We start from the raw sequence: 26,058 nt of genomic DNA on the forward strand, positions 1-26,058 counted from the left end.
TTACGCTAACACTCGATCTATTAAACCCTCTCCACCTTGAGCGTTAAGTCATTCGAGGTACGCGGTATCGACCGATCGGTTTGACCTGACCGGTTGTTCTTTAGTTGATAATTCGCAACATGTATCATGCGTATACAATACCAGGTATGTAAATATGAAACCGGAATTTTTGTATAGGAAATACACGTTTATTGTATGAGAATGATTAAAAATATTTTATTCGAAGTATTGCCCATCGCTAGCTATACATTTTTCCCACCTGTCTGGCAATTAGTGGATGTCACGCCAAAAAAAACTGTCGCTCTTTTGAAGCAAACCAGTCATCGAGCCATTTTCGTACATTTTCGTAAGAAGTGAAGTGCTGGTCAGAAAGTGCGTGTCCCATCGATGCAAATAAATAGTAATCGGATGGAGCCAAGTCTGGTGAGTAAGCCGCGTGCGAAAATATTTCCCAACTGAACGCTTCGATCGTTTCCTTGACCGGTTTTGCTGTATGTGATGGTGCATTATCATGAAGCAAAATTACTTTGTGTTGCCTTTTTTGATATTCTGGTCGTTTTTCACGCAAAGCTTGATTCAAATCGATCATTTGTTGTCGGTAGCGCTCAGTATTAACGGTTTCGCCAGGTTTTAACAGCTCGGTGGTCTTTTTCGGTGGTCTTTTACGTTCTTCGTTCCTCACGTCAAAATTGCCACTTCTGAATTTTTTAAACCACTCAGAGCACTGTGATTTACCAAGAGCATGCTCACCGTAAGTTTCGACAAGCATTCGATGCGATTCTGCAACAGTTTTCTTCAAATGGTAACAGAAAATCAATGCTGTCCGCAAATCGTAGTTTCCAGGCACAAAATTTGACATGTTCAACGCTATTACAAACTATGCTGTTGTATGAAACTTGTATTGTTCTGAGTCGAAAATGTTTGTGAGATGTCAACAAAGACTTTGGCATCAATGACGCAGTTTAGTGATAACTACATTATCAGCTAGGACCATCTATAGGCAAATTCCGGTTTCATATTTACATACCTGGTACACTCTGAAATTTCACTCGCGTAGATAATTGACTATCCAAATATTTCGATTTAATAAATATCTCTTATCCTCTGTATTTTTTAGATTCCTTTCAAATGTTCTCAGTATGTAAACACGACGATCGTCTTTCATTACAGCGTCGATGGAATCTTGAAAAATTTCGTACGATACGCACAATACGTTCGTAAATATTGTCTATGCTAAATGTTGGAATATTTTGGTGTCTCGTTTATAGGATATTTACTTCGAAACAGTTTTGATAAAACGATGAAGTAAATAAGTAAAGCTTCTTTAATTACGAAATAGCACGACTAAACGTGTAGTTTTGAAATTGGAGGAAAGCAGCTGTGTTCATTTTCGCACACACTGTAGACAGAGCAGTTTATCCAAATGCAGACTTTCGCAATACCCATGTGCACTTGTCGGCTTTTCAGTTCTCCTGGTAAATCTCCGATTCCTGGTAAATGCATGCTACTTATGTATTGTTTGAGCTACCAATACTAGGATAATTGGGAGTTATCGTAATTGGGCGTTAACTCAGGTGACTGCAAGAAATATACATCGAGCAAGTCTTACGTACTATGATACCATTTACCTCTATTGTTGTCTTCTCTTATTCTCCATATTCGTATTTCTTCAAGTTACAGTACGAATATATTTTAGTTACACATGTCACTTATACGAGTAGAACAACAAGAAACCAGTACGTTTTATTTGTTTGATACGAAACTGTAAAAATATAATTAAAAAAGCTAGTGAACCCTTAAAATGTCAGTACAAATGAAGCGAAAAACCGATGGGATAGCTGTAAGGCAGAAATTCTCTTTGTAATGGCACCAATAGCAAAACGTTTGTTTACATTAAAAAATTTTTAGCTCTGAATAAAATAATGTTGAAAATTCCGATATTAAAATATACGTTTTATGTCATTGTGCATGCTGAGTTTTTTCAAATTTTTTGAAATAATTTGTTCCTGATAAAAATATGAAATAGCCAATAGTACATATAGATTGAATATTAAAGTACCAAATGTTTAAATAACTAATATCTAACTAAATATAATTTTCGTCTCGTGTCATACAAACTTTATATACGTGGAAGAATGACAAGGTTAATCACACGGTCTAGAGATACTGAGATCGCTAACGAGACAGTTCCTTCTTTTTTTCTACTTGTTCCTTGTTATCACGTCGAATAAAGCCAGTTAGCGGGAACAACGAAAAATTTACGGCGTGGGCAAGATCAGGTCACCGTGAAACTACAACGGTGTTGACGAACCGTTTGCCTCCGAGAAATCCTCGCTGATCCCACGGCTGGTTATCGCGTGGCTTAAAGGTAGCTCGCTAGGAGTACCTGGACCAGTTACTAAATCACTAGCCTCCCCGATCAGTGGACCGTACGTTGGCAACTCGATCGAATCGATTCGCTTTAGGTTATCAACGTAAGTTTTATCTAAGACACCGATTGGTACGCTACGCCAAGTATAAATCTCAAAATTAAGTATTATCTTTCTCATTCGCTCTGACTCCTTAGAAAAGGGATGCAACGAGAAACAGTTGGACAATGCCGACTATCCTTTCGTAGAAAATCTGCAGGTTTTACGTAAGAAATGCAAGATCCAAATTCGTGTCCAAATTTCTTCCCATCCACGTATACAACGTTCGGGAAACTGGCAAACTTTCGATCTAGTAATTCCATGCTGAATTGCTGAGATCGAACGATAGTAACGGGACAGGGTTTCTACGCAACGAACGAAAACAACAATTTTAGAGCCGGTCTCGTCCGAATCTGGCTCCGTTTTCAATTATTGGCCAACGGCAAGAAGCAAGATTCGCCGGTGGAAACGCGAATATCAATAGGTTTTCGGCGACGATTCTGCGTATGATTTTACAGTGGATGGAGGATAATGAAACGCTGAGGGCATAGCTCCGGGAACGTTTAATATCCTGTCGGGGCGAGCTCGAGCTCATCAGCGATCCACTTCGAGCACGATTAATTCTCGCGTCGATAACGATGTTATTTTTGTCGCTAAAGCCGTCGGTCAACCAACGAGATCTCGATGGAAACGCGATTATCTCGTCGACGATTTTGTGCCACCGTCACTCTATTCCGGATGTCGTTTTCGTTAATTGAACGCGTTTCGCCGCCTCTGATCCGCAGATAATCGCCCTTATTAACGTCCAATCGAAAGATGGCCGAAGATTTCTGGTCGTGTTTAAGGTACACAAATTTCTTTTTTATCATTTTTCTTCGGGTAAAATAAATTTCGGATATTTCTTCTAGGGAAGAGACAGATGTCAAACTTCGCCAATTATCGTGCGAATTTGAAGTTCGATATCGGGACTGGCTTGTTAACGATCGATAACAGAAGAATGGAGATCCAACTAAATAGGGAGGAATACGAATATGCAAGCAGAGATTCGTGTAACGTGAAAACTTTATACAATAGCTTATTCCATAGAAGTTTTAAGCCAGCAGACTGAAGTTCGGACGACCAGAATTAATATACGAATTTACTACTTCTGTTCTTCGTCTTCCATGCAATGAGAAACTTCTTCCAACTTTTTGTATATTACGAGACACCATTAGTTTTTAACGTACTAACGGAAGAATGATAAAATATCTTGTACTTTTGGCCCAACAATAAAAATGCTCCAAACAAGCCGATTATAGGACTATTTAGGTCAGCGAGTCTATATCAGAGAGTTGATAAAATAAACGACAAAATGTCTCCGACAAATAAAATAATATACGCGCTATTGAATTATGATAATTACAACTGAAAATATTAACATCGAACAAGCTTCCACAAGTACAAGTTATATCCTCTACATAAGACTTTCTATACTGGAAATTATAGCCTTTGAATTGTCACTATAAGTGCTGTACTATCTAAAATCTATTTTCAAATGTAAATCGTTCAAAAATCGTTCATAATCAACGTTGACAAATTCTTAGGAAAATTACTGACCTCGATTCGAGCATCCTTTCTAATCCACATAAACCCTGCCTTTACTCTATTTTTAATGATCACAAAAGGAAAAAGTACCTCTGGATCTCATCGTTTTAATAAGTTTTGCAATTCTAGTTGATATTTAAATCCAAATCTTGAATTCTCTGTCGAATGCAATGTGTCTTGCCACTAAGGGATTGTGGAATCTCGCGACAGAAGGGACAGGTCTCGGTGCCTCATCAATGTTTCATCGCGCTGGGAGCGGCTCGCGGCTATTTGCCGAGTAAAAGGGAACGCGAAGCTGGTATTCTGTAATACGGTAATCGCGGTGCCCGGCACGTACGCGGTGTGATAAAGAAAACGACAGAATGCGCCGCGTCAGCGTGAGCACTTTCAGGCTACACACAATAAGCAGCGAGCCCCCGTTGCGTTTCTAGCGAAAGCACGATCTTGGAAAAGGACCTTGATCCGCAAGGTATCCGCTGTATCTGTTGTATATACATACTACAATTTTCCTGTATCTTGGGATTTCTTGGAAGTGGTGCTACGATATAGAGACTGGATTGCTAATCTGCGAATCGTCATTGTCCAAAGGTTTACGTAGTATTTTTGTTGAGAATTTTGGATCTTAATAGCCGAAATAATGGTATAGGAACGCTAAATTTACACTTAGAATTCATACTAGAATAGTTATATATTTATTCGATAAGCGATTTCAAAGATATTCATCGATACTCACTTGCACGCGTCTGACCGCGTTAACCGACTGAACAGTTCACATTCATTTGTTTTCGAGATGCCGCGCACATACAACTTCCACACACTGATATTCACATACAAGTATTACTACTACGCAGCTAACCTAGTCTAGCACATAAAATTATACATATCTGAATAATTTTTTAAAGGAATTATTACGGTTATTTGTAGCTGAAGATCGTTAAGATTCGGAAAAGATACGACAAGCTCGTTTTTACTGATTTTTCGACCTTGAAGTTACTCGATGGCTGAAAGGAAGTATTTTAATCGATCATTTTTTGATACCGACGTCGGGAATGTTTCTCGAAGCGAAATACGATGTAGTGTATGCGAAATCAGCAACAGTTTAAGTCGTCATTTCATTGGTTTCGGATTTGTTTGAAAAGCATAAAGATTCGAATTCTGCAATTTTAACCCTCTTTCGTGAGAATGAGTTGGTTCTTTTTTTAAATGTCAATGTGGGAAGGTTGAATGAATTCCAATAAAACTTTCTACACTGGCAAGTTAATTTCGCAACATTGAAAGTTACAAGCAAATTTTTCTATTAGAAATTTCTCCTCGAAAATCCGGTCGAGATTCAAAAAAGTTTCGGTGAAACTTTTCCTATCGTCTGCGAAGATAAAATCAGAACGCCTTATTAATTCTGTCGCGGGTTGATTGTCTTCTTGACTTTCGTTCGTTTCAATCAACAAAGTTCGGAATGCTAATGTCCCCTTTAAAGAAATTCGAGTAGTTTGCGTGCTAGGTAACACCCCAATCAGCGTCGTTTGCATGCACAAGAATCATAAAAGCGTCGCGATTGCTGTAATTCTCGCAGTTCGTCGTGTTCTTGGCGTCTCGTTTCACAGCGTCATCGTCATCGTCCGCCCTCAGACTGTCTCGTCGTCGCATTGCCTTAGGCTGCCTTTTCTTTCCGATTCTTCGTTGAAACCGTCCGCTAGCTCGTCGCTAGTTTTCTACGAGTCGCTATCGTTAACTACAGTCTGGAGCACGTCAGGAATTTCTATTAAACAAGAGAATGTTCCATCAAACAATCTGGTAAAATATTGGTGGTGACGAGTTAAAGTAGAAATAGAATTTGCTAAACACGTTCATTTTGAACAGTCACCCTTTCGAAAGCTACTTAATGTTCCATCCTCCGAGCCTTATCCTCATTCGCTTTGCCACTAACCGCACACAGTTCAAATATTTGCCGTAAACTATCCCAAATGATTAGCGCTAGGCTAACTTAACTATGTCGTTAAAGTATTAGGTTGTCCGAAAAGTTTCTTTCGCTTTATAAGGAAATAATAGACGCACAATGTTTTTTGTTTTATACTAGTTTATTGAATTATACACGAACATAATAATAAAAATAGAACGAAATACATCATACCTAATTCAATAAAATAATATAAAACAGAAATTGTCGTTCATCTGTTATCGCCTTATGGAACGAAAGAAACTTTTCGGACAACCTAATGCGTCTTTTAAACATACGTCGTCGTTAACGAATACGCTCAAACCTCGTTTCAACTCAACTATTACAACTATTATCTCGTTAGAAACAAACCTATTTATGAAAATCATTTCTGCGTAAATATTTTTTTTTTTTTTTTTTTCGCCGAATGGAAAGATTTCCATTATCGCGAGAATAAGTGAGTCGACGGCGGATAAATCTGAAACATGGAGCGCGAACGAGGAAACGTTCGGGAAACACTATTTCCTGGCATCAAGTTTAATTGCATCGACGCGACGCGATACGCTCAAGACCTTAGAATGCCGCTTCGACATGACGGGCTGAGGGGTTGGCTGGTGCAAGAAACAGGAAATAAAGTAACCCGATTTACGTGCTGGTAAACTGGAATTCGATAACGACGATAGCCGGGGAGTTCCGTTATTTTTGAAGTCGCAATTTCGCTGCAGCCTGGTTAGTCGATCGGAATTGCTCGTGATGGTATTATGAGGGTGAAGGATGGTGGTAGAAGTGGTTTTCGTATACGCGGCAACCATCCACGACGATGATCAAGGAGGAACTTTAATGGCCCCGCGAAGTTGTCGCTTCCTTTTTTTCTCCTTCGAGCAATTCTGGTCTCGAGGGAATTGAGATCGCATGTGGGATCAGTATTACTGTTTTCTGCGCTGCGATAAATCAAACGCGAATACAATTGAACTCTATGGAGGAAATATCCTAGTTGGGGAATTGGTTCTCTATTTCGAATTCTCCGAACTTGGACACTGAAACTATTTAATTACGATGATACCGTCGTCGGGCTTCATAGAAGAGTGGTATAACGGGAGAAGTGTATTTTTTAAGAAATTATCAATAACTCGATCGTTTACTGGTGAAAAGTTTCGTTCTTTTCGCGATTTGGTATACGTAACTTTTGGAAGAATCTGTACTATATACTGTATTTAAGGTTCAAACTAGAATTTTATTCTACACGAACAATTCTATTTTCATTGTACTCGTTAAAACTTTGGATCTGAAGTTCTCTAGTGAAATATTGTTTATATGTATATATTGTTTACGACTGAAAAGCAGGAGTAAAACGGTTCTTGAACTGTGGTATTTTTCTTGTTAAATAACGTGACTGAATTATATAAAATAGTAACACTTTTATAGAGAAAATAGTTCGCTTTTAATTGTAATTTTTGGAAATATCTCAAAATTGACAATTTTTCAAAATACGCCTCTGTTCCAGCAAGCTGACGCTATTATTATTAAGAGAAGAAAAAAAAACGACGCACAATGACGTATTTTCACCGAAAAACCAGAAACAAGTTGATTTAAAAAATGTTGCGTAAGCTGGAAAATTTACGCAACCCGAGGTAGTTAAATGTATGGGGCACAATGCACTAATTTTTTTCTCATTTGTGTACTCGTAAAACGACGGTGGTTCGTCAAATGTCGGGAATTTTTGTATCTCACAATACTCTCTCTTAACTATTTTCTGGAATATCGTTCGTCTATTAGCAATTTTTCTATGTTCCTCAAAGTTATATAAATTTCTGCATGATGGAAATTTTTCTAAATTTATTGCTCTATATTTTTAAACATTTGAATGATCTTTTGTAAAGCATTCAGTTCCTTCGGTGCTACATTTCGGAAAATACTAGAAAAACGCCACTTCTTATTATATTAGTTACAATGATCGAACTGGTGACAAATATTATGAACAAATATTGCTTATAATTCCATGATTCTGTATAATCTTCTATATACGATAAATCTTGAAAATGGTTCCATTGAACATCGAGGCTTCTTACTAATCCAATGCATTAAAATTAATGGATTAAACTCGCACCAAGTATCTCGTAGCTTCTATGCACATTTTCAGATTTATTTCAAACTTTACCAATGTAAACAAGATAGTAGGCTTTCTTACAGAGTTAACTAAATTTTAAACATCCCATATATTCATAAATGGTATCTGTAAGTGTTCGAATACTTTCGCGAGCAATTGTAAAACTAACGATCTTTGACGTTCTTCAAGTTAATACGTAAACGAACTGAATACACGATCTTTCGATTTCTCCAGTACACCAATCATATTTTAATCGTCGATACCTTCGCTGCTTGTAAAATCTTGTTACACGAACCAAAAATAGTTACAACACTCTCTCCATATGTACATATCATATTTGCTTGCCGGAACGTCGATCAATCGCTCGGATAGAATTTCTGATTCCGTTGGAGACGATGTTCGAGCTTGAGGAACTGCCAATCGCAACGCGTCACAGGGTCTGTTCGAGCTACCGCCGATTTCTCTCGTACCGAAACGAATAAGAAACGACGAATATCCTTTCCGTGAGCGAACGCTTGAATTAACCCGGTTGCGCCTACGACGGGATCGGCGTCGGTTTACAAAGCTTTATCGAATCGACGTTATTTACCGTTCGAGTGAAAGTTTCGTGTAGCGGAAACAGGGTTCGGCCGTTAACCGGGAAACTCGGTTGTATCAAGCAGGACTCCACGCCGTGGTACAGAGCCTCACTCGGCTCAACACTCAAAGCAATCAATTCGCGTCACCCGAAACAATGTCGAGCCCCCACTTATCCACGTCGATGAAGCTCACCACGCCGGGCTTAATCTCGAAATCGACGCAGTCCAATACAGTTCCCGTTGTCGTCGTTGTCGCGTCGATTTTGCGCGCGACTTTTTTTTCATCCTTTGCTAATTTATTCACTGGCTGAAAATTTTTGGTTAAAATTTAGCCCTCGCATGGGCAATGTGTGGGTGGTTCTGCAGAGTTTTTTTTTGTAACTGGTGGTACAACTGGGAAAACATCGATTCCATACGAGAAAATAAGTCAAAAATATAGAGCAAAATTTGCTCACATTTTTTTAGGGAATTGGTTTAAATATTTGCTTCATTAGCGTGCGCTTAACTATGTCTCGAATGAACAGATGTTTATCGCATTGGGACAACACATAACGGAACAGGAAATTAAATTTATACTAGTTAAAATTTTGTTACTTTATAAACCGTTGAAGTTATTTCTCATTCTGCACTGAATATAAAATTCATATGAAACTATGGAATAATTCATATGGAACTAGGAACATGTACTAATTGACAGCAAGATTTGTTGAATCCATACATGGTGAAACATAGATGAATGAAATAAATAGTTCAAGGCAATTGTCAAGAAGAAGAACGTCACGTATAAACAAAATCTATTTTATCTCTTCTATCTATTTTAAATATGATTTATTTCGTCTTGCAGAGATACTCCCTTTTTTGTTGTATCATCATTATCAACCTGACATTCCGTATATTTCCATTCGGTTTTGCATCCCGGTTAACAACATCGTCAAAACGAATCTTAAATATCCAAGCTCCGAATTTATACGTCAGTCGGATAACCATAAAATATTCTGAGAAACGGGGTCTAGGGATTGAAGAGTCCATAAAAAAAACATACTTCGAGAGAAAGGTATAAAAAGTATTTACGAGAAGAAGAGGTCGAGGATAAGATGTTCGAAGCGCGATCGGTGGTTAACCGGAAAACAGGAAGCAGTTCGGTGAAGAGCACTGGTGAAAGAGGAAAAGGAAACAAGAGGGATAGAGGACTGGGAAGGGGAGAGGCAGCGTAAAAGTAACGGAAGTGAGCCGGTTAGTCGAGCGGCGAGACTCCGTAAAAGTGAAATACTAGCACGACCAGCCAGCAATCTCAGGCTGGCTGGTGACAATTTTTTATCTTTACGAGCCAGCCAAGCGCAGCCCGTTGTTCCTATTGCATAAGTGGAAAGAAGAAGAATTATGCATTTACGTAAATTATGACAGTGCTGCGAAAATGGTTTCTCTCCGCCGACCTGGAAAGTCTCTGCGTGACCAACGCCAAACGCGGGTACCGGAAATAGGTGTCGTATCTAATAGGTTTCCGGTCGCGAGACGTGGGAACACGGTCGAATCGACGCGAATGGTACGCGCGAGACGTCTCGAGTAGCTTGCTCGTCTTAGGGAACGACGTCGCCGTTGAAGTGCCATTTCGACGAGTTCAACTGTTCATCGCGATAGCAGATCTGCCAAGAGAGAGAATCGTCGCGGTGGCCAGCGACATTGGAGTCTTAGACAAACGTCGAGAGTAGCGGTATTTGAGAGAGCGTAGAAGATTGGCCGAACTGATTTTCCACAGAGCTGTGTGGTTACTCTGCGGTAAAAATGGTGAACATAAATAGTGCAGGTGTCAGGAGCAAAAGTAGCACTCTCTAAAACGGTACACAGGAGCTGAGCAATTGCAGTCGATACTGGAAGTATCAAGGCTTACTTGGTTCCCTCGAACGATCGCGCGCTCGTGCAACTGTTTGCTAGATTTATACTTGTTCTCTCAGTTCCTGTTATATCGCGGCTTTTAAAAGTGGACCACTTCTTCCTTTGGCTTTTACCTATTACCAGAGGATTTCGTTGTTGCTACTTGAGATAGTAGGAACGGAATCAAGAACGGAAACAATTTAGTCGCATTTACAATCAGTTTGCCGTATCTGTTACCATTTAATTCCTTTATCGTATCGTCCCTTATCTCTTCGGAATGTCCTAAATCTCTTTCAATTGCTAAAATCGTACAAACTTCCTCCTGACATAGAAGTTATCGTTCGAGAACAACCTACATGTTCTATAGATTGTACTCTTGTAACGACAATGACAACCATCGTCTATCTCTTCGTCGCTCGTTTCGCAAATCGTTTTCAATTATTAAAATCACACGAGTTTCCTTGGTTAGATAGGAAAGTAATTATTCAAGAACCAAATGCATTCCCTATGCTCACCAGTCTTCTCACAACGACCCTTATTTCGCTCCTTATTTCGCAAACTATCTTCAATTCCTGAAATCACGAAATTTTCCAGTCGCTTGAAATCGATCCATCTTTACTCTCGATGGTCTTTTTCAACGATCAGTGACCATTCTTCGTCATTTCATCTCCTATTTCACGTGTAACCTTCAACCGTTAAAAGTCGCACGATGTTCCTTTGTTCGCGACAAAAACAATTATCATTCGAGAATAATTCAAGCTTTTGCGTTGGACAGTCCTGTCGTGACAACTGCGGCTATCCAACTCGGCTGTACACGATCCTCGCCGGATGTTGTACATCGAATAGCGAATACGGGTGAGGGCCAGCGAGTCAGTCGTTCTGGCAACGACACGAGGTCGCGACTACGTTAGCTCGCCTACGAATATGCGAACGATGTAAATTCCAGAGAGAGAGTGGTCCCTTACAGCTGCAATTGCATACTCTGGCCGCGATGCAGCCAGCCCGCGACCGCGAAAGCACACTGCGGCTTCCGTTCGCTGGACGTCTACCTTAGCGCCGTTACTATTTTCCACAAGCCCTTACTCCGAGAGTGGTTTCGCTCGTTGCACGAACCTCCGCTATTTCGAGAAAGATGGAGAGTTAGTTCTTGCACCCCTTTTACTATCCCTTTGAACGCTCGTGTTGATCGATGAAGGTTGGAAGGAAAAGTTTCGAGAAATTTCATTTTGCAGGTTATCGACAGGATAGAGTTTCATTTTCAAAAGAACTTTATATACAGCTTTTATAGAAGCAGTTATTAATCAAATATTCTTGTTTTTCATTGTTCGGTCGTTTACAAAGGAGATGACCTTTCTTACGATGTAAATACAGGATGAAAAGCTCGGAACGAATAACTTGAGAAATAATCCGGCAACATCCTGAAGAATGGACCTAAGGTCTATGGTACATAGCTATTTGTCGAACTGACAGTCACAGTGGTGTAAGTCAAGGTCCTTCAACTTAATCTTGTATTTTAATTCTTAAAAGCATCGTCCCTTTAGTTTCATAGTTGATTTCGTTGCGATTTTGCTTCTTGCCATGATACCGATGTCATTAAAAATGAACCAAAGTTACGGTAGGTAGTAACACAATCGAAGCAGTTCCTGTAGATCTCATTGTGATCTCTAAATGTACGACTTCGTAAAATAATACTGACCAGGAGAGGTTTCGAATGAAATTTTAATCGTACACGTACGTGTACCGCTTACAGCAAGGCAAGATTTTGGGGTTTAGAGAACGAGGCATGGTTAAAGTTGCACGTCGGGTTCTCGAGAGACTCGGCTGGAAATTAACAATCGAAAACCGACCGAGATCTTTAGACACGAAGGAATTAGATTAAGCGTCACTTTCTTTAACGAAACCTAGCTGTTCAAAATTTTACTATTTTCTACTCTTTATTGCAACGAATTTTTGTAACAGCGAAGTTCTCGTTGATAACTAACGATGGGACTGGTTTCTACTTAGTCCAGGAAAAGAGAAACACGATGGATCAAAGACTTTGATAGAATTTATTCTCGCGTCACGCGGAGCAACGATTTTATTTTCGCTTAGCCTACGGCGAACACGAGAGTTTGTTGGCGATGCACGTGGTACCGTAACGTTTAGAATCCTAATAAACCTGCGTGCAGAGCCAGAGATGAAATTGCTGCTTCGTAACAATGGCGAAAAAATAACGGATTATTGGAGTAGATTTCGTTAATGACTGTAGATGCTCTTCCACAGTCCATCGATAGTTAACCCGATAGGTGAGTCGATGCGTTAATGATGTCGATAATTGCGATATAATAGATCCTGTTCGACGTTGATTATTATTCGGCCAGGGCATTAAGTATATTCGATGAAAACATTTTAATCGAATCGAGTTTCGCGTGTCCATCTGCATGATGAACTTGTTAATTATGCGGCCGAACGTATTCTGAGCCCGAGCGCGAAAATATCAGACAACAGCATCGCAGCTGCCATGCAAATTATTTCACGAAGCTCGCTCGCTTGTCGTTTTTAACCGTTTCCGATAGTCCTTCGACATGTGCACTTTTTACCTATTGCAGAGAAGGAATAATTTCGATCGTACGGATTAATTGGTTCGTCGAGAAGGATAATAAATCACCGGAGAACTATGCTCAATAACTCGTGACGTTTCACCCATATTTCATGATACTTGGGAAATACACAGTGTCTGCGGTAACTCCACAGTTCATAAAGTCTCTGATTTCGAAGGTAAAAAATGATCCTGCAAATTGTTATGGTCGTAACTTCCTTCCATCCTTAACTTCCTTTCACCACGATTATCGACACCTACTTTGTCCTTAATCGCTGAAAGTTTTTTAAAGTATTCTTGCTGTATAAAAATAAAAAAAAACTCGGTAAACGTATATTACTTAACCGAAAATAGAAAATAACGTATAAACTAATTTACTATCTATATAAGCTGTAAACTATAAACAAAAGAGAAGGATTAGATTTAGGTTGGATATACGTCACGGTAAAAGCTTAGAGCGTAGTAAATGTACGGAGGTTTGCCGGCAAAGTAACGAGAATTATTATTTTATGAAACATTTTTATTGAAAAATTTTACGAAGCTATGTTATCCTCTTTAAAGCGTGTTTCTTTAGAACGCACACAATGCTCTCAATGCCTCTGCCATTCCTCGTACTATGCTTGTAGCCTTTACGTGTTATATCCGTGTTCAGACCTTTCGTCATAGCTTTTGAAACGTTTCTCACGGTACCGAGATGCTGACCCTTTAATTTAGTTTTTAATTTGAGCAACAAAAAAGTAGCCCTAATCTGCCGAGATCTGGACTGTATGCGGTGGACGTTAGGTTGGGGTTAGGTGAGAAGAATTGCGATACATTTTTTGACCTACAACTCTCACAGCTATGGATGAATGACTCGATGCATTCTCGAGCTTCTTGCACGCAAAAACACTCGCATGAATTCGACGAAAAACAGAACACAACTAACAAAGGTTCTTTCGTATGTCTGAAATCCCAAATAGGTGACCTTGAGCGGCTATCCTAACAGTTACGCCCAAGGGAGCGTAGTTACTTCGTTCTGATTACACTTTCCGGCCAGACCTTGTCTGTAATTCTAAATAATAAAAACGTAATTCCATGAAAAGGTAGCGCGTGTTGCTTCTAATTACCAGTTCATCGTTAACTTAAACGATTCGCTAAAATTACTATCGCTAATAGAAGTCGACCAGAGCGTGCAGATACTTAGGAGCGGCAAGGTAGAAAAATAGCAATTGTTCAAACCGTATCATAAACCGTGAAGCCCGTAACACTCGCTGTTAACTATGCGATAACAAAACGTTTAAACGCAACAGTCATTTGAAAGTCATTAAGCTCCTCGCTCAATTTTATCTCTATAACGCGATTGATTTTTCCTCTGGCTCGTTCTGATTTGCTAAAGCAGCAGCGTATTTTAAACCGCCATTTGTTCGCGCGCTATCTTCGGGTACCGGTAATTGGACTGCACGGTACGAACCGTATCGAGATCACAGACGATAGCGTTCTCCCGGAAACGCAAAGGGGAAAGGAATTCATGGCCGTCGCTTTTTCTCCGCCATGTGCGCTTAGATAAAAATAACACAGGCTAACGTAATAATAACGCTTTTAAAAGCTTCGTGAGGGCTTTTAAAGGTGGCGATCTACCTGCCAACACCTTCGAATGAAGTTGCTCTCTCAGTTGAACAGGCGCGCTAGGCGTTAGTCATGCGTGCCGTAGCCAGTCTTTTGGTTCCAACCTGCTTTCTGTTCGACGCTCGTGAATCATCGTAAAAGCGTTGGATAATTTTTCATACTCTTTCACTGCCTCTCTCTCTCTCTCTCTCTCTCTCTCTCTGGCCCTATTTTCATCATCTTTATCATTGTTAGGCTCTAAAAGGAGGAAAATTGCGATGGCTCGGTGAATTTCAGTCTCATCTCGTCACTCATCGCTCGTTTAACTTTTATGTGGGCAAACAAAATGCTACGATTATTTTATGAGTGGATAAGTTAGTTTGAAGCTTTTGTCGTAATAAATACATTCAATCGTAAAAATATACAAAGAACGGGGATCCGGTTTTGCGATGTTTTAATACTTCGTTCGCAGGACTCTTTTACTAAGGATAGTATTCTTTCTTCAGATTGTATTTTTTAAATTAATCAACAAGCTGATACGAACATTTTCAGATACCTATACATTAAAGAGATTCTGTTTTCTATCTTTAACACGATTTATTTAATGTTATTCGGACATGTACAGGCGTGATATCACGTTGCTCCGTGATCCATTTCTGCGATCTTACGTAGAGTTTGTCGACGATATGGGGTAAACAAAGTCGTGAAACGTTCAGGTCCACAGGAGGTCGATTGTCCGAAGCGCATCGAGCAAATTGAAAGTGGCTTTCGAATTTCCCGGAATCGCTGTGCGAGCAGCATTTTCGCAAAGTAGTTTCTCGCTAACTGGCTTAAGACGTAAACAATTTCTTTTTAACGTCCCTTGCAAGATCGTAACGGATCTACCTGCGTTTCCTGACCTACCTCCTTTCGTACGACTATCGTTCTCGTTCCTCTACACATTTCCAGAAATTTGTGCACCGTCGTGAACAATTTTTAATTTTCCTGCCCAATCACCTCTCACGTATTCTATAAAGTAAGTAAATTAACAGTTGATAGTTTCATTATATCAGGTTGTTCGAAAAGTTTCTTTCGTTTTATAAGGAAATAATAGACGCACAATGTACCTATTCAATAAAACACCTAATTCGATAAAATAATATAAAACAGTATTGAGATATGTATAATTTTGTGTACTACACTAGATTGGCTGCGTAGTAGTGACACACGTATGTGGATATGAGTGTGTCGAAGTATGTGTGTGCGCGTCTCGAAAAACAGATGAATGTAACTGTTTCGTTGGCAGTGTGATATGGAAGATGGTGAGACAAAAAGAGTGCTGAGACGCGTGCAAATGTATATCGACGAAGATCCTGGAAATCGTTTATTAAATAAATCTAAAACTATTTTAATATGAATTCTAAGTGTAACCTTAGTGTTCCTTTACTTTTATTTCGGCAACTAACAGAATTAACAGAAATTGTTGTTCATCTATTATCACCTTATAAAACGAAAGAAACTTTTCAGACAACCTAATATGTTACGAACATATATTATTAAAACGATAAATTTATTTTATTCAGTTTTATTTCATTCGTGAGATAACATCGTTATATAGTTTCACTATATTCCAGATAAAACAGAATTTATGAAATAATGAACGTAAAATTTCTGCACGTATCAGACTTGTTTCAGCCTCCGTCGTTCGTCAGTCCTCACCCTCCCAGCAAGATATAACTATAAAATTATAGTTGTCTTTTCGTCGATCATAGTTCATAAGAAAATCTAAATCAGCAAACAACTAGCGCGTGCCATGAAATTGATCCTGTTAGCGAGCTGTTTTAAGGCAAACAATCGTTCGACGAGTAGGAGAAACGTAAGATGCGCAAACTGTCGAAGGGAAGATAGGGGATAATCAACGATAAAGAGGGCACTACGGTATTAGGAATAGAAGGGGGGCCGAAGGTAAGCGAGTGCCGTGGAGTTTCCGCTTTTAACGCAAACAATCAGGGAGGAAGTGGCTCGTGGAATTTCATGTTCACGTAAATGCACGCGCCACTCGAGCTAAGCGGCTCTGATGATGGAGAAACGGTCGAGAGTAGGGTATTGTTAGGAAATAGAACGCAGCCGCATCGTCGAAGCTCGCAGAAGGATCAAACTTGTGCCACGGATTCCTCAGGACTGTTTCCTCTGCCGTTTCACCGTCGATCAGAGAGTTCGAAGACCACTATCTAACGCTAAGTAGTGGTAAGTTTGTTACTCGAATTCGATTCAGACGATGGTTTATTCTCAGTTTAAATTCAAATTTCAACTCAACCGTTTGAATTTGAATTCCAACATCCGAATCTGAGTTTGATAATGTAGATCCGAATACGAAACTTTGAACATTCTAACTGCGAATTTAAATTTCCCGTTTAAATTCGTCGAATGTGTTCGTCGATGTTGGACATTTGTGTTCGAAGATGAAAATTTCCATTTCAATATTAATTTTAATTTGAATTTCAATGTAAAAATTCCAATTTGCAAACTCGAATATGCAGTTGAATTTCACGATCACAATTTAAGTAGCGTAAAAGTCGTAGGTGAATTTCAAAAATATTGCAAGAGATCATTCAACATTTAAGCGTGACGTCCCCGGGTAGAAAAGAGATTACAGCTCCTTCTCTGCTTTCTTTTCTTCCGCGGTTGCTTTTAGTTTTAGCGGAGGAAATTTGATCGCTGACAGTGGCTATCTGGCACGACTTCAAGGCGATCCATTCAGATACTCGTTGTTCGTTATTTCCTCGGATTGTTTTTACGACGTCAAACGTGTTCAACTGCTCGTTCTTCGTACTCAAACCGAAACATATATTTGCTACGATAGCAAGAAGCATGGCTGCTCTTCTTTTAGAGTCACCGAAAGATCCAAAAGTCAAATCGAATCCGTATCGAGTCATCGATCGGTAGCATGGAAAATTTCCAATCCAGTCGAAAAGAAATCTTGATATCGACCTGTCGTATCGGTTATACGGCTGTCAGGCGACTCGTTGCTTCGCCACCACATAAATATTCGATCAAATTTATTCGAACGAATATTTCCTGGTTTCTAGAATCGCCCGGCAGAGAGAAATCTTATCACGATCTGCGAGTACGTTTTATTCTTGCTGACTGATTCGAGTGCCTGTCCTCAGCGATATCCCCGACGAAAATTCCTAAACTTGATACGATTGATACGTTCCGAGGAACCTGCCCTCCAATCCATCGAATCAAAATTCTCGTAGAAGAATGGAAACAGCAACAACGCTATCTCGGTCGACAGATTGGAAACTGCGTCCAGGGACTACAGTCGTCACGGTTCCAAAAATCCCCTCGCGATATTCACAATTCGTTTGTCAAATTTAAACTTGCCTTATCTTTCACGTTCTTCGCTTTCTCCCCGATCGGCCATTCGTTGACGAATTTTAAGAGGTTGCAAGAATTCCATCACAATGACTGAACTCTAATCTGTGATCAAAGTTCACGAGTTACATACGCGAAACGTCGCTTTTACTACCCTTCAGAAATCACCAGTCTTACAATTAGTATATTTCGGATGAACAAAAATAACTGTAATCGTAGAACAAAATCGATATTTATTAACATTCACAGCTCTGGTAAGACGAGATATATGAAACTCTAGAAATTTGTAGTTTCATAGTAATTTGGGAAGTACGCGTCGTGAGGTGTTGTTCCATTGGATAACGTATAATTTAACGTCCGTCAATGCAAGTATAATCTGTGATATCACGTTTCATAAACTTCAGAAAATTTCTGCTCCGTGATGAAACGATCATCGTATCAGTTATCGGTTAACTCTCGGTGGAAAGTTACCACGGCGTTGGAAATTTCCAGGCGTTCGTTCATTCACAGAAATTCGACCAGCCCTTCAAACGCATACGCCGCGTACTCGACCTTCTGCTCGGCGTCGGCAAATTCCCACTGGTACGCTTCGTTCATGCTTCGTACTCACCGGAGAGTTAACTGCAACTTCGACTGCAACTTTAGAAGTCGGGCTCTTTGATCGTAACCCCTCTCGTTCGCCGTATAATGCGAATTGAAATACGCGAAAGGTCACGCGCTACAACGTCGAAGGGTGGGTGGATTCAATTAAAATGTTCGCCTGTTTCTATCGCGATCGAGCATTTCCATCGAGACCTAATTATCCTCGTTGACCGCGATGCGCGCCCACTTGACGCGCAAAAGCGCGGATATTTTTTCAATGAGTTCTCGGGGATCGGAGCACTCCACTACTTCCCGCACCCCTTTACGATCGATCGTTCGAGAGTCACCTTTTCCAATGGCCCCCACGGTCTTGAAAGCGCATCTGCTGGCGTTAAGAGGGGCACGTGTTTTTCAACAACGCTGATCTTCGAATCTTCGTGAGATGGCTTTCGTTTCTTTTCGAGTTTCCAAGGGAAAACAAGAGAGCTTCGGAGTTTATAGAATTGCTGGATCCTCTCGCGCAACAGATCTAACGTTATTAGGATAATTTCGGGAGAGATAGTCTTTTTCTTTTTCTTCGATCTTGTATATATATTCTTCTGATGTAAGAGAAATACCAACTTGCTTCGCGCGTTTAGAGGCTTCAACTTTCCTTTCAGGACACGCAGATATCGAACTTCAAACTTTTAATGGCGCCCCTTCGTTTTTTGGAGAATGAGTTTGCCTACCTTTGAATGTACTGTGGATCGCATTTTCGTCTTGAAAAATATTTGCGCCATTGTTAACATCAGAAGACTAAAAAGAAAACACCCCACTGACATCACTAAAGATATAAAATAGTCAAACTCGAAGATGGTATCCCGCTGGGAATAGCCATCCACATGTTACTTAGCAATTAAGTTAGAAAAATTTACCAAATGTCCAGCTGGACACATTGTGAAGTACAAATTAAATAATAATAAAAAAAACTGTTAATACCAACAAACGAGAAGAAGTACGGCCATCTATTTCTCGAAAAATATGGTCGTATCTCGCAATTGTTCCAGACAGATGAGCACATTAATTATTTTTGTGAAAATTAACGGTGATTGTCGATTTTTCGATTACAGCAGGGAAGAAATTATCAAATTCATCGTGAATGTTGGAAAAACTTGTTGCAGGTTTAAAATAACGTGTTTGTCATACACACAGTTAAAGAAGTCAAATTAATTCCGATATTGCTGATATAAGAGCAAGCTAATTAATTATCTTCTCCTTTGTTTTCCACGAATACTAGCGTGTTCCAACGTGAATCGCGATCTGGCCGATCACCGATTCCATCAATCGATTTTACATACAAAATAATTTAGTTGGACATCTCTTCTGAGATTACCTCAATGAAATTTGACCAGGCACAAGTCACAAGAAAATTTAAAAACGTACAAGTAATTCGATTATTCTATTTGATGAAATATTATGGAATTGTCAAGTTAAGAGATCCCTGAAAAAATTTGTAATAAATAAACTGCTTGATATTTAAACAATTCCATGCTTTTATCGACGTGAGTTACGCGCATAAAATAACGTTCTTTTCGTCGCACATACATCGAATTAAAAAGCACTAACAATTTAAAAGTATTACAGAAATTTGTCGTTGTCGTTACTTATCACGAACGATCGTGTTAATTACCACAAAGGCGGAAGAAAAGAGCTGGTTTCAGGATTGATTTCCAGATAGGGGAAATTACGATGTTTTACGAGAAGCAGTTTGAAATCGGATAGGGGCGTGTTTAAAACTATTCGGGTTTATGGAACGGAAGTAAACGGAGGGCAAATAAATGTTCGTGCAACCTTTGAGCGTTACGACAATTGCCCCCTAAATCACCGTAATGAATTAATTACGCGATAAAGCTCGCTAGATTATAGTGGTTCGTATTGAACGTCGAAATTAAAGGCAACTAAACCGTGAACGTAGTTGCGGTACGTCAGATCGATAGTCACCAAGTACCTTTTCCTTCTCTTCGAATCAACGTGCTTTTTTACGTTTGTCTTAGAAAAATCAAACTTCCGTTACGCTTCGACTAACACAGTTTCGTTCTTGCAAGCACATATTTTCCAAGGTTACGTCGTACGATAAAATATTTATCGGTGAACAGGAACAAGAGTAAGGCCGGCTGAGCGATGCGCACGGATTTAGGAAACGGGAATATACACTCTGGTTGATTTCTTCGATCCCTCGCGGCTTCCCGTAAATCTCAATCCTTTGTTACTTTACCAAGAAAATGGAATCGTTCAGTACAGTATAATTCCCAATCTAGGAATGTTTGTTTGCAGGCAGAATTTTAAATTATATTTAAAGCGAATTATAAAGTGAAAATTATATTTGGCAATGACAGTACATACGATAATTCTCGAAATTCCATCCTTTTTTCTTTGGTCGTCGTATATTTCTTGTTAGAATTTGATCTCGGAATTAAGATTAATAATCTGTGGAAGACACAATGTTTGTGTTGAAATAATATTATGTGATATTTATTAAACAATTATTACAGGAAATATATGTGAGTGTTGTGGAATGTAGACAGTTGGCTAGTTATTCTCAGACTGACTTGGTGGCCCATGGCCCCTGAAAAGATTTTGAACCCCACTCTCTATACAGTAACGAGTGTGACCTGTGCAAGTGCCCTGTTCAAATAAGTGCCCTGTGTAGATATCTGTGTGACGGCATGTGCCACGGAACCTTCCGGCAGCTTCGCGACACAAAGCGCTACGCCGTCAAAGCGCGACACCGACGTGCCCAATATTCCTTCCATATCCTTACGCTTCTTCCGCCGAATTCTCGGAAGAGCATACACACGCCAGCCGCCGCGGTACATCTAATGAACGCACGCTAGTGGGGATATCGAAGAGCAACGAAGGGAAGAATCCGTTCGATCAATCACCTCATCTGTATAAGATTAATATCGTTGTATCCCAACATTTCTCAAACATCTGAAGTTCTCAACACTTTGACTGCCACGCCGAAATCACATGTTTGGCTCAGGACGCCACGGGAGTATTTTTATTATTCGAAGCATATAATGGCAAAATAATAATAAATTGATGATATAAGACAACATTCTTTCCCAATGTACAATGTATATCGCCGAAGCGAAGTGAATGAGCCATCAATATCCTAACGGTCCTTCCACCGAATGTTCGAGAAGAAGGCAATGGTCGCGGACGTCTAACAAACGCGTGGATAGTGTGGATATTGAGGGGCGACAAAAAGAAAAGAATCGAATCCGACTGACAGTTGAACCAGGAAGCGATAAAGTCGAGTTGTAACCGGGCAGCGAGATTGACTAGCGAGACCGAGAGCGATACGCGACGCGATCAACAGAAGACACTTGTTAATAAATACATTGTTGACCTAAACATCGAGTAATTATTTAACGCATTACACTCAATATCACCTCAGACCGTTTGTCTTATTGGTGGTCACGGCTGACCATCGTGGCACCTTGGTAACAGTTGATAGCGACATATTATAACAAGGCTTTGTTTATTTCAACAAAGCATTCGCATTCGTTGTTTCGTCGTAGGCAAAACGTGCAGAATATATAGTTGAAACGTGTAGAAGATATTAGTAAATAGTATTTGCTTATTTTATATATAATAGTAAGGTATGTGCACACTTCTAACTTCAATTATATGATTATAATGCAGCTTTTACGATTATTTTCTAAGCTGTGTTTATAATAATATTCGTAGATTACCCCTCAAAGATATAGATGCAAACACAGTGCACAGTTAGATGCAAGATTTATTTTCATTTTTTTTTTATTGATGTTCTAATGAAAACGTTTGATTGTTCAATGGGTCAGTTTTTATTTCAAAGTATCTTCTATTTATCGGTTATATTCAAAATACCCTAACTGTCGATTTTCATACAATTTTGACAATTGTAAGAAGTTCAAGCGCTCCGGTCACCAACGACCAACGTGGCAGTCAAAGTGTTAACCCTCGACACCTAACCGATTATACAAACTCTTATTATACCATTTACGTTTAACATCATTAGTCTAATTTGACTTTAATGATTATCTTCTTTAAAAGAGATTTGATATTGTGCATTCCAAATCACGAAAATCTGTGCAAGCCTGTGTTATACTAAATTACGTTGACATAATACATCACGTTATAATTACATTACTTTAATATTATATTTAAACTATAATTCATAATTATTGATACAATGTATCGACGTTATCGTTCTCTGCTCTCCGTATTCCAACTGTACATTCTCTGAATCGATTCTCACTTACGTACTAGCAAGTACTCCAGTAATTACTACCAAGTACTCTAATAAAACTATTCACTCAATTCTCAGTAACTCGTCTTCCATACGAGTTTTCATTGTCGAACGATCGATACAATTCTAACGAGTACAACGGTGACAAATTTCTGGAAAATTCGCGTGTTCCACGGAGAGTCGCTAACGAAACTGGGTCTGGGCTCGATATTTCAAGCGGTCGAAGATTCCCATTGACAAAAGTTCGCCCGATACATTTGGAACTTCCGAGCGACGACTTAATTACTTCCGTCCCGATCAGAAGGAGCGCCGTTAGCGATGGAAACAGAGCAACAGTCGCTCGATACGTTCCACCGACCCTTTTTCTCTCCCGTAGTCCACCGCAGCCAATTTAAAACGTAGTTTTCCGCGCGATTTCATTTAGCCGGACGACAGGAAACGGTCGTTCGTGAAGCCGGGAACCGCAAACCGCTCGAAAAGTTTCCGTCTTCTCTGAATATCTCGATTCTCTTCCGCGGATCGTTTTCCCTCCTCGCTATCCACTCGCGCGGACCAGTCGTTCTTCCCGCGTTCCAGACGCGGCAAACTTTCCGCGACGTTTCCGATCCAACTTCTCGTTGCTAACATTTTTCCGATCGACCTTGTTCACTCGATTCTTCCATAGGTAGTCATCTCTCCTGCAGCCATATTCGAACGCTCTTTATTATCGTAGAACCTGTTCTTTCGCGCAGAATCGATGAGACACGTTTCTCGAAGGGAACTTTGGTCCTTCGATGATCTAATTTTTTTTTTTATTAAGTAGCTTGCTTTTATTGATTAATTTAGCTTTATTATGTGGTGGATTGTGTAGAGGATTAATAAAACGGGAACGAGAGATTGCTGTTGCAACCCGTCAAATATATTTGAAATAAATTATATAAATTAATAAATATAAATACTGTCGAGAGACAGTACGATCGCTCGCAGATAACTCGATAACTCGTTTAACTCGTATAACTCCGCTAATAACTGTTAATAACTGATCGACAACTGACTATAACTGTAACTGTTTACCTTCCGATCGCGTCCGCTTATTTATGCCGGTCGGGGGAGAGTCGGAAAATTCAAATTCGTCTTTGTTCCACGGTTACACGTAGCGGCGACATTGTTTTGACTGGAGTTTATTTATCGTTTTTACGTTTCGTGCGTCAAGGCGGTGTCAATGTCCCTAGGCAAAATAACAACATGAGTCGCTCTCGATTCGCATCGTTCTCTGACTCATGTGCCACTACCATTAGATAACATCAGGTGTAGTTAGATTTTTTATCGAATATACAGGGTGGTTGGTAACTGGTGGTACAAGTGGTAAGGAGGGGATTCTACGCGAAAAAAGAAGTCGAAAATATAGAATAAAAATTTTTCGTTTGAGGCTTTGTTTTCGAGAAAATCGACTTTGAATTTTCGCTCGGTACGCGTGCACTTTATCGCGTCTCGTTATAACGGATCTCACTGTAGATCGTTGTCTCGATTGACGTTACTTTTTAATTTTTTTAATTTTTAAATATTTAAATTTTTAAATTTTTAAATTTTTAAATTTTTAAATTTTTAAATTTTTGAATTTTTAAATTTTTAAATTTTTATTCTATATTTTCGACTTCTCCTTTCGCGTAGAATAACCCCCTTTCCCCTTGTACCACCAGTTACCAACCACCCTGTATAATTCGGAGAAAACACTGTTTTATGGAAGTAACTTTCTGCAGTCCTTGTTAATGGATAAAGCATAGATCGTAAGAAAAAGTTGTAAATACTTGACTTGCGACAAATGCTTCTAAATTATTGAAATCATGTTGTAGATTGTGTATATCAACTTTTTGTTATAGGCTACGAGTTTCCATCGTTTTATCGTAGTTTACCTTCGTTCAGCTGATCCATAACATTGTCACTCCGTTTGCTCTACTGACCATGTCTCTAACGTTCGTTACTGTATAGATCGAGTTGAAGGCAACTTGAGATCTTTGGAAATGGTGTTCTGAGTGGTGGCGACAGTTACGAAACTTGCGTTCCTGGTATTAATTCCAGTCAACGGGGCGGTCGGCTCAAGGTTAACTCGACCAGAGTAAAGGATTAAGGCCGAAATAGGATAAAGAGCGACAGTTGCCTGTTGATTAACCAAAGTCGAGAAAGTTAGAGGTAAATTGGCATTTTGCTAAGGTGTTCGAGTTTAGGGTTGCTATTTCTATCAAACTGGGATGACTACGTTTCGTAACTATAAACCATCCTAAGGCATTCTATTTTTATACACAAGGCATACACAGGATTTAATACAACAAAATCTGATCAATTTTTGTATATTAAATTTTGAGGATCAGGTTGACTGATTGAAGAACGAGTGAATGAATTTGTAATAGAAAAGTATATTGAAATAATTAAAGATATAAGTATAATGTATAAGTTTATGTTGATTCAGATCTTTACTCTCTTAGTGTTACTAAACAATGGAATAGTAGGGAGCACGTTCATATATTTATAGCAAAAGTACATTATCAAAAAAGTTGAGCTTATAGCTTTGTCTAGAGGCTACAGGGAACATAAATAGAAATTTGTTTAATAGTTTCTTTGTTCCTAGACCTTGCAGCTCAAAACATAATGTGTACTCAAGAGTACAGTAATATGCACCGCTCCTTATTTAGAATATTTCTGCGTAATAGCAATCTCCAGGTTACGGATATACATAAATAAAGATGCAGAGTTTTTCTTGGAGTAGTTACTTCAACATTAAAATATCCGGTTCAAATGATTTTATAGCTATAAAGCATGAATAAATTTGTTTTCTATCGTCTTCCATTTTTTCCAGTGAATATAATCTATCTTTTCTGAAGAACAGAATAAATTGCTTTTCAATACGATTTCACATATGGCATACTTCGTTCCTTGTCACTAGACCGCCGTTTTCTCTGTATTTTTGAAAAATTTAAAGACGCAGAAATGTACACGCAAAATACACAATACATAATGTCTATTAGATCGAACAATTTTCCACGTATGTTCGATTTTTTAAATTATATTTGTAAGAATATATAACAATGTATTTATTAAAATTGAAAGTACTCGCGTAGTTGTATAGTTGTGACACACGGTATATTATCTAGCCCATAAAAGGTACAGAAAAGGAAAAACCATAACTCGTAAATTTTATTTGTCGATTCTCTCTACCAGACAGTCT

At 39.2% G+C, this 26,058-nt stretch overlaps 1 protein-coding gene and 2 long non-coding RNA genes across 6 annotated transcripts in view; 1 reads left to right on the forward strand and 2 right to left on the reverse strand.

Annotated features, from left to right (window-relative positions):
* The window catches only part of LOC138180945 (uncharacterized), a 214,367-nt gene that overhangs the window by 128,265 nt on the left and 60,044 nt on the right, over nt 1-26,058 (forward strand). The gene's annotated exons all lie outside the window — the stretch shown is intronic.
* Nucleotides 1-26,058, reverse strand: part of LOC138180943 (dipeptidase 1) — a 257,130-nt gene that overhangs the window by 124,185 nt on the left and 106,887 nt on the right. The window lies entirely within an intron of this gene.
* Nucleotides 18,218-21,307, reverse strand: LOC138180944 (uncharacterized). Its single transcript, XR_011173407.1, has 2 exons — nt 20,966-21,307; nt 18,218-20,876 (listed from the first exon to the last, which is right to left on the reverse strand). It is a non-coding gene; the product is annotated as an uncharacterized LOC138180944 (long non-coding RNA).

The sequence above is a fragment of the Bombus flavifrons genome, chromosome 6 (genome assembly GCF_040668555.2).
Source record: "Bombus flavifrons isolate JBK064 chromosome 6, iyBomFlav1_principal, whole genome shotgun sequence".
Taxonomy (NCBI): Eukaryota; Metazoa; Arthropoda; class Insecta; order Hymenoptera; family Apidae; genus Bombus; species Bombus flavifrons.